Raw genomic sequence first — 10874 nt, 5'->3', positions numbered from 1 at the left:
AAGGTTTCCTTCATCAAAGCTACGATCGTTAAAAAGATCTTGCATTGTGGTACATATCTCGCACACATCGCCGGAATATACAGCCTTTTCGGAGAGACGGTCTAACGATTTGTTGTAGCCGTAAGGATTTTTTTTTTTTTTTTTTAAGTAAGCAATTTTATTACCAAAAGAGGGCAAGCCCTCACACCAAACTACAACCCCTAAAAAGGGCAAAACACACCCCCAAAGACAAAAACAACAAGCAAGACAAAACAAACAAAAACTATCTAGGAATATAATTTTTGATAGCATAAAGCCATTTACACTGGCTTCTACTCCATTTACTATTTATAATCTACTGTATTATGTCCATGACCTCCCCACACAGATTAGCACATAGTCTCCTAGGTATAATCACAGCTCTATTCCAAAACACAAAGTTTCTGGCAGCCAAATACCATAAACCAGGGCAGACAACACAGCTAGGTACACCTTCTGTTTCACAGGGTCCTTAACAGCTTTCCTCCAAGATTTCCAAGACCTCTCAATATCAAACTAGGTCTCCTTAATATGAAGCCACTGACTGATGATTTGAATGCACTTTCTGCTGTAAGGACAGCTAAAAAACAGGTACTTCTGATCCTCAATATGGTCACCACACAGCAGGCACTCAGCAGACATACAAGCACCAAATTTCTGCAGTCCGTCTCTTGTTCTGAGTCTGTTTAGCATAGCCAACCAGGTAATAAAAGACTGCTTCGGAATGTTGTATTTGTTCCAGACCCATTCAATCCAGCCAACCTTCACAATATCTCTTAGCAGCCAGCTATACCCATCAGAGATCCTATAACCTACATTATGCCAATTCTCAGAAGAGAACCCATCCCTGAGTTCATCTCTCACAGCACAGATCTTTCTCCAGGTATGACCATCAGCTTGTTTAGGAACATAGGACCACCAATTGTCTTGCTTCAAGTACACAGCATGAACCCATTTGACCCAAAGGGAGTCTTTTTTATCAGCAATTTTCCAAACAAACTTCCTAAGTGCAGCTTTATTCCACAGCTCCACATCTCTAATCCCCAAGCCACCACATTTCTTAGGCTTACAGGCCCAGAACCAGGACACAGGAGGTTGCTTTGAAAGGACAGCAGAGCCACACCATAAGAAAGCTCTACAGAGCTAGTTAATTATGTGAATCACAGTTTTGGGGAACATGACAACCTGAGCCCAGTAAGTGTGAAGGCTCATGAGAACAGAATTGATTAGGAGAACTCTGGCAGCATAAGACAGGTTCCTACTAGACCATCTGGTAAGTCTTACTAACATTTGGTCCACCAGTTTGTCAAAATTAGCAACCTTTAGGTATTTTTCATTCAAAGGAATGCCTAAGTATCTGAAAGGCATAGATCCCTCAGCAAACCCAGTCAAATTTAGCATAGACTGTTTCATATTATTCTCAACATTCCCAAAGTAGATAGCAGTCTTGTTTGGGTTAGCTTGAAGACCAAAAACTCTCCCAAACATCTCAAGAGCTCTTTTTAAATAGGAAACAGAAAGAGAGTCACCATGAGAGAACATCATTAAGTCATCAGCAAAGATCAAATGAATGAGCCTCAATTGTTTGCATCTGTAGTGGAACCTGAATTCTGTCTTCTTACCCACTTTCTTCAAGAGTCTGGACAGATACTCCATTACAATGACAAAAAGAAGAGGAGACGTAGGGTTTCCCTGTCTCACATCTCTTTTACCCTTGAAGAAACCACACATACCCCCATTCATCAAACTGGAATAGGCTGGAGAAGTCACACAGGCCATGATCCATTGAGTAAATCTAGCAGGAAACCCCAAACTCATAAGAATGTCATGAATAAAGCTCCAACTTACAGAATCATAGGCTTTGCTAATATCAACCTTGATGGTGCATCTAGCAGATTTCCTTTTATTCCCATAGTCCTTCAAAACATCTTGACAAATAAGGACATTATCCAAAATGTTAGGTTTACAGTGTATTCAATCTAGAAAACACTTAATAAATTGTGTGGGACAAAACCTAATTAATGTGATTACACTAACAATGTAATGTAATACAAACAAACACAACCAAGGTGTTACAATCAAGTATTATAATATCAAAGAAATTACAGAAAATCTTTAAAAGAAACACTAATATGAAGACTTAAACACTTGCCTATACTCCAAGCCAATCAACCAAGCATGAACATGAGAATTGCAACGTCCCTTGAGACTATGATCTTGATACTCTGTCAAAGGCGTATGAATACTTTCCTAAAGGGATTAATTTCCCCCACACGGTGCTTGGGTTAATCCGAAAATTCCCTTTGAGATACAATTGACAACCCTTTCCGTTCTTAGCACAAAGAATCGAAAACAAAAATGAATGATTCTCGAAGAAGGATAAAATCAAGAAGTTTTTCTCAAAATAGTTTGCAAGAAAATTTAGAGAAAATTGGAGAATTCTTTTGGGAGAAGATAAGAAAATAATGTTCTGTCTGGTTTTTCTGAATCCTATTCGTATCACGAAAATCCCTCTTATAAGATGGTCAACCGTCAGCAAATAACAACAAAACTGGCTAATGGAGCGGGCGCGACAAATAAGGCGCGGGCGCGCCACAACTAGGCGCGGGCGCGCCACAACTAGGCGCGGGCGCGCCACAACTAGGCGCGGGCGCGCCACAACTAGGCGCGGGCGCGCCACAACTAGGCGCGGGCGCTCCTCTTTAAGGAGCGGGCGCTCCTACCCAGAATATGCCTTTGATGAAATTTTCCAGTGAGGGGCGCGGTTTGAGCGCGACCAGAGGCGCGGGCGCGCCACCAGGAGGCAGTGCGGGCGCACCAAAACTAGCGCGGCCGCGCCTCTTACTTTCATATTCCACGTTGAAATCCAGAGAGGTACGCGGTTTAGGCGCGCTCTCATCGCGGCCGCGCCTACCAGGCGCGGTCGCGCTTTTCATGGGCGCGAACGCGCACCATACAACACTCTAAATTATCTAACACAAAATAGATCTACCAGAGACAAAGGCACTGCATATCATCAATTAACACAGGAACACTTCCTTTAGCCTTGAACAAATCATTTTAGAAATTATCTTGTAGATGACATTACAGCAAGCTATGGGTCTAAAGTGAGTAACCTTACATGCACTCTCAATCTTAGGCACAAGAGTAAGAGTAGAAGCCCCAATTTGCTTCAACAAGTGACCATGCTCAAAGAAACCAAGGACATCTTTGCTGATATCAGGCCCTACAATACTCCAAGCAGCCTTGAAGAACTTACTAGAGAAGCCATTTAGACCAGGAGCTTTGTTAGCATCAATTTCCCAGAGAGCTTTCTTCACATCACCCACCACAAAACTTCTGCATAAAGTATTCCTCTGTTCATCATTAAGAATATGGCCCTCAGAAATAACAGTAGGGTGCAAACAACAATCAACTTCCTTCTCAGTACCAAGCAAACCTGTATAAAAGGAAATGAACAGTTCAACAATTTTATCAGGGTCCTGGATTACCTCAACCTCACCATCCTGAATCCCAGTGATTCTATTATGAATCCTTCTCTGTCTTAAAAAGGAATGGAAGTAGGCTGAATTGACATCTCCCTCTATAAGCCAATGAACCTTGGCTTTCTGTTTCAGAAAAGCAAACTTAGCATCATGAGCTTTAATGTATCTTTCCCTGGCATTCTTCTCATCTGTTATTAACAACTCGTTGCAAGGATCATCAACCAATTTCATCTGAATCTCAGCTAGAGCAGCAGCAGCAGAAGCATCCTCAGTCTCAACAGTTGAGAAACAGCTCACATTCAGGCTTTTCAGAGCACCCTTTACTTTCTGCAACCTTTACAATTTTGAACATATCAGTGCCCTGAACAGGAGTATCCCATGCCTGTTTTACACCGTCCAAGAAACCAGGAGCTTCAATCCACATGTTAAAAAATCGAAATGGTTTGTTAGCATTATCAACCCTGCCAAAGACATAAATGCAGCAAGGACAATGATCCATTAAGCCCTCAGGCAGGAATTTAGCAGAAGCATGAGGGAAAGCATTACTCCATTGATCATTAATGAGGACTCTATCAATCTGGGAACACACCCTATCCAAACCTTGATGTTATTAGTCCAAGTAAAGAAATTGCCTCCGGTCTTCAACTCAAAAAGCCCAGCACCAGCCAAACAGTCTCTTAAAGGGTCCACCTCAGCCAGGGAACACAGAGAGCCAATTCTGTCCCTTAGATTCAAGATACTGTTAAAATCACCCCCAACAATCCAAGGACCACAACACTAGTAGAAATCTCCCCCAATTGCTTCCAAAGACTCTCTCTCTGCACTCCTATGTTCAAACCATACACAACAGTGAACCAAAAAAGCCTACCAGAAGCCCTATAAACAACTTTAACATGCACCAACTACACCTCCACCCTGACCACAGTAACACAAAAAATATTAGGGAGACAAATGATCCATATCCTGCCATTATCAGCTTTACTATAGTTAGCTACAATAGCCCACTTATTGCCAAAACCAGTAAACACCTTACTAAACCTTTTACTCTTAACTTTTATCTCACACAAGCTGAACAACCCCAAGTTGTGATGCTTAAGGAACCAAACAACATCACACACTTTACAGGGCTTATTCAACCCTCTTACATTCTAAAAACCCAGCTTATCCATAAACAGAATAAGAACAAACACCCCTCTCCAAATCTCCATACACTATTCTCCCATCAAAGACTCCCAATTGCTTATCCTAGGAACCAGTCCCTATTGTATTGGACAGCCCCAATATTACCACCCTCCCGTTCCACCTCCTTTTCCAACCCTTCAAACTTATTATTCACAGCAATTCCCTAAGACCCTTCCTGCAACACTCCCAGCCCACTGCTTCTATTAGTCATTTAGTCTGATTCGCTTGAACGCATTTGAAAACTTCAACAACCGTTGTGATTTTCATCTAATTCGCTTGAACGCATTTGAAAACTTTGACAACCGTTGCGATTCCGAACAGATATTTACCAACGAACTGATAATAGGGCAAAAAATGATTACCTTTTTGATAAACCCTAACACACAAACAAACTCTAAACATAAACAACTAAACTAACAAAAACTAATGACTCCACCATAGGGAGACGAACAAATATCTACACTACTCGTGTAGATTTATTAAAACCTAAATTGCAAAACTAAAGAAAATAAAGGGAAAAGGGTCGGAAATAGTTTAATTTCCGAAGAAATTAGACTATTTCTGGCCTAAACGACCAAAATTTTGAAAAAAACACTAATAGAGAGGAGGAGAGAAGAGGAGAGGAGAGGCGAGAGATCTTTTTTTTAGTGTTAAATTACTGGCATAGTCAGTTAGTCACTCCTCTAATATCATCTGCTAATAAGGAATATAATTTGAAGAGTTCTTGAATGAGGATCATCTTACTTTCTTACTCAACAAGTCAATCCTTAACCTGATTTGCCTTTCTAAAGCTATGCATGAACATGATTTCTAAATCTGCTTTATTAATTTGATTATTGCTTATGACAACCGTTTGTTGTAGGTTAAGAATAATGTCAATTGTCAAATCAACTTTAATTTGACCTAGCCTGAAAGTTTTGGGTTATAATTGGGAATCACATTAATACTTAACATAATTGAGTTCTGTTTTAGGCTTAAGTAATTGTAAAGTACGGTAGGATTGACTAGATAATCTCTAAGTTAAGTTGTACTGTACATCAAAGATCAAACTGAGCAATTGAGACTTTTTTTTGTTTTTTTTAAAGATAATATCATAGAGCATGCTACTGATTAAATTGTCAATACATAACCATTGTATTGTCACATTCAACTTATAGATCATGTTAATGATGATTATATTATCAATTAAAAACATTATATTGTCACATTTAGGGCTGTTCGCGGTCCGCTTTGGATCTCAAACCGCACCAAACCACAAAATTACGATTTGTGTTTTTTTAAACTACACCAAACCGCACTTATAACCGAACCGCACCGTAAATTGCGGTTGGGTGCGGTATGGTTTGGCCACATTTTTTTATTTTAAAATCACCAATAAATTTTTTGTAAAATCTTTTGTATTACTTTGTGATTATTAATTAATTTAGAATTTAAATACTAAACTCTTTATTTTTAACCTTTAATTGTTTTTTTGACAGCAAACCTTTAATTAACTACAGTAATAGTCAAAGATTACTTCATATTTTAAGATCTAGTATGTATTTTCTAATAAATTATAGTATAAAAATGGTTTAACGGTTTGTGGTTTGGTGCGGTTTGGTCTAATATATTTTGGAAACCGCACCTAAACCACAAACGGCAGTTTGGTCATTTTGGAAACCGCACCGCAATTTTCAAACCGCACAAAATCACAAAAAATTGCGGTTTAATTTGCAGTTTGGTGCGGTCTAGACCGCACTCTGAACATCCCTAGTCACATTCAACTATTGAATAATCTCATGTTATCATTGTGTACTGAAGTTTATTCTGTCAGAGTGAGGGGTGAAGGGTAAGGGATCCCCCCCATCCTCAAAGTGTCTCTAATGAAGATTGAACACCCAACCTCAAGGTTGAAAGGTACAATTCTTACCACTAGACCAAAGCTTAGCTTGGTTTTGAATTCGCCTCTAATTGATAATGAGCCTTAAGACTATTATAAGACTGCGAAATCCCCAAGAATCCCCCACAAGGCCATAATGACTACTACGAGGGAGTTAGGGACATTGCCTGCCTTCCGAACAAGGTGATTGATTCTACTCAGGTTGTAATACTCCGTATTTTTATAAAATTTTTATTTATATAAATTATTTATTTTATAAATTAAAATGATTCATTTCATTTTTAAAAGAAATTAATTATTTAAATATTATGTAAGTGTGCATAAAATAATATGTGTCATTAATTAAGGCAATAAAATTGTTTTGAATTGGGTCATCTTTTTTTTAATAGTTGGATCAACTTATTGGGGAATTGAGGACACTTAAAAGCCTAACAAGTTGGCCCCAAATAAAGAAGTCAAGGGGGAGTAGGATTTAGTAATGACAGTTTTGTAATTATGACTTTTTTTAAAAGGGGAGTATAAATACTTCAAAACCTCAAGATTTTTCACTCTAAAATCATAATTGTCAGATTTCACAAAAATTTTAAAGGTTTTCTCTTTATTTTCTCTCTCCTCTTTCTCCTTGTTTTTCCTCTTCCTTTTCTTTTCTTTTTCCTCTCCTTCCCCACGCCTCTCTCCCTCTTCTCCTCCCCTCACACCGGCATCCACCAACGCCACCACCACCACCGGCGCACCATAAGCGGAGGCAGCAGCCGGTAGCCCGCCGGCCACCCTCTCCTTCTCTCTCTTTTTTCTTTTTGGTGTTTTGGTATTATTATAAAAAAATAAAAAATAAAAATAAAAATATAAAAAAAAAACTTTTTTCTCTTCTTAATTTAATTCTATTGTTTTTATTAATTTAAAGCATGATTTTGATTATGTTTTGGTATTGATTTTGGGTATTTGATGTTGTTAAATTATTTATATAATTTTCAGATTTTTATTCAATCAAAAACCCCAATTTACAAACCCTAGAATTTGGAATTTAATGTTTATGGTTAGGGTTTGGGTTTGATCCTAGATTTATGTTGTTGTTTAATTAATGGTTTAAACATGTTTTTAATGAGTTTAAAGCCCTCAAATTAATGCTGAAATTTATCTATGCACACTACTTTTTAATTATTGAGTTAGGGTTTGATTACCCATAAAAGGGAAAAAGGTTTTAATGATTTAAATATGATTTTCTAGTCTATTAGTGATGTTTTATATTAAATAAGTATGCTGGAATTTTATTTAAGTCATAAAAATTAAGTCTTTTTGAAAGAATTTAAAGTACCCACTTAAAGAAAAGGTTTTATGGCTTTTATGTCATTAAATTGGGTTAATTAGTAAGGTTTAAAGAGTGTAATAGTTGCTGAAAATTTGTGAGAATAGGTAGATTAATTATAGTTATGTATTCTTATTTGTAGGAAGCTTCGAGCTAGGTGATTTCTAGCGAGTGTGGCCAAGTTTAGGCATTATTCAAGGTACGTATGTGTACAAGAATATTTTTGTATGCGTAGTATCATGCTAGGATTGTAAAGTATGATTTAAGTAATGAATTAGTAGCATGTTAGGTTGATTATATGCTTGGAATTGATGTTGGTTGAGCATGAATTGTTATGCAAGCATGTGAATATGTTATTTGAGGCATGATACAAGTGTTGTATGAATCATGGAAGTATGTTATATTTTCAAGTATCAAGAAAGCATGCATTTAATAAGCAAGGCTTATATATGAATTAAAGAGCTAAAGTTAGAATTATTGAGCATGATTCATGAATTTATTTCTCACCCATTTATTATTGGTGTTGAGTCAAGAAGTTAGCTTATTTATTTACTCACTCAAGTAAGTTGAGTTTGAGTCAAGGAAGTTTAGTAGTGCATCATATGCACCAAGGTAGTAATCGTGCAATTTTGTGCACAAAACTAGGCAAGAAACCTTAACTAAAATAAATAGTATGTGCTCACTAATTAATTCAAGAATGAATTGGAAGTTTGTATTGAATGTTGTTATGTTTGTTCATGATTGATTGGTTTGAGTCATCACAAGTTAAATTGGTAAATCACGTAAGGTGTAAGAGGATACGCACCAAAACTCTTGGAACGTATATACCTTGAGTATGAACATATGGGGGGAGTTATGTGGTTTTATATTTAACCATAGCTTCTACAGGGTACATGGCGCTGTACTTTCTTTTATTATTAATGCGCTGGAATTCGTCACCAAGTGTGACATAGTAGGTGCCAATTATGGTAGCTCCCTGATTGAAAGCTCAATATTTAAATGGGCTATTTTCAAGGAAGGAAACCAGTTCGATGCGTAATCTAAAATTATTATTAATAATTAATATTACTAGTTATGAGTCAAAGGTAAGTTGATTTGTGATTGTGTGAATGATTCGTACTTTTGTGTTTGTGTTTGGCTTTTCTTTGGATTGGCCCTACTATGATCCATTTATATCGTGAGTAGAGAGTTGAAATAAAGAGGAAGTAACAGGTACTTGAAGCATGAAGAGCATGATGGGATAGAGTGCAGAAAGTTACTTGTTATGTTATTTAGTTTTGATATTTTGAATTATTGGTTAGTGTTTATGGACTAACATTATTGTGTTTGTATTTAATTGGCTTTAAGAAGGGCCATATGTTTGAATTGGTTCCAACTTGTGAATGTTTTATTCTACTTTTGTTTTGAGGTTTTGAACTCAAGTTTTAAGTTTTATTTTCGAAAGTTGGTTTTTGTTTTAGACTTCCGCTGTGTGACTTTGTAAACTAGTCTTCGCCGTTATCACAGTGGCGGTAATATTTTGGTTATTTCCTAAAAAGGGTTTTGTTTTGAGTAAAATGAGTATTTTAAAGGAAGGAAATTTCCAGGGTATTACACAGGTATACTTCCAAATTTACACAACTTTAGCAATTGGTGCCCACTAAACCATTGGGTAAAGCTTAACCAGCAAATTGCTGGGGTTTGTTTACCCAACACAACTTGGAGCGGGTTCCACATTTGTATTTGGATGTATTACCATACGCATGCGTATATTACGTTGTATAGAAATACGAATTGGTGCGCTTCCCATCCCGTTATAATTAATTTTCCGTTCTCACTTTCCATTTTCCTTTCCCTATCTAACTAAAGTTTCATCTCCATTTTTTTTGTAGTTGTTGAGTGAGACGACCAGCGGCGCGGTAGGGGGTTGTCAATCCTGTGGGTGGTGGTCGGATTCCATCAGATTTGGTACGGTAGCGTCACGGCATATTGGCGGCATGAGTAAAAATATAATGGCGAATCTGGTGAGTAAAACTTCAATTGTTGTGTAAATTTAACATTCAACGACTAAATTGGCTTAAGTATGGTATAAGTTTAACAATTCAATGACTGAATTAGCTTAAGTATGTGTTAATTTGAGTAATGGAATAATTGAATTCCAAGAATTTGAATAATTCACTTGCTTGTATGCCGAATACTGATTTATTGATTGTCATTATTGATTTTGACATAATTTGGTGAATATTATTATCTCTATTTTGTTGGGATTTTGGATATTGATTTATATTTATTATTTAGGATTGAGGAATTTGAAGTGAAATCGAGGAATGTGGTGGTCGAATTCCATAATTTGGTGAATGCTCGATGTTGTACTAGTTCTCTTGGGTAATCAGTGTTCATGGTTGTTCATGGTTGACTATATGATAATTCTGCAAGCAAAATTAGTAAGCAATATAGGTTTTAATATGACAATATTAAAAATATAAATGACATCGATAAGGAAAATGTCTTAATCCTGGCACTTTAATCCTGTAATATGCATTGTCATGCTTTCTTTTGAGCTTATTTCTTAGATTAAGGTATACTATGTTGTGAACTTATTACTATGACAATGTCTAATTTAGTTGGAGAACGAAGGGTCGATAACCATATATAAGAATGAGTTGTTATTGGAATAATGCTTTTGGTGCTTGTGCCTGCTAAGTAATTAAAGAATGAGCATGTTGCTGCTTGTCGTTGTCTTATGTTTGAGCATGAGCTTGTTATCTTTTACATTAGCTTGTCAAAATTGGCTAAAAAATTATCCCCATTTCTTGAATGCTTCCTTCAACCTTGCCACATTACCTAATCAGCTTAGTTTACCTTGATCCTTGGATAGTATACCAAATTACCTGAGCACATAAAGGTCATTACACTTAAGCAGAAGTTTTTGATGTTTGAAGCTTAATTATTGCAATCACCACTGTTGTTATATATATATAACTTTGTAATAATAAATGTGAAATTAATTTCTTTGCAGCAAACA

The sequence above is a fragment of the Chenopodium quinoa genome, unplaced genomic scaffold (assembly GCF_001683475.1).
Source record: "Chenopodium quinoa cultivar QQ74 unplaced genomic scaffold, ASM168347v1, whole genome shotgun sequence".
NCBI lineage: Eukaryota > Viridiplantae > Streptophyta > Magnoliopsida > Caryophyllales > Amaranthaceae > Chenopodium > Chenopodium quinoa.
This window is presented reverse-complemented; position numbering follows the sequence as displayed.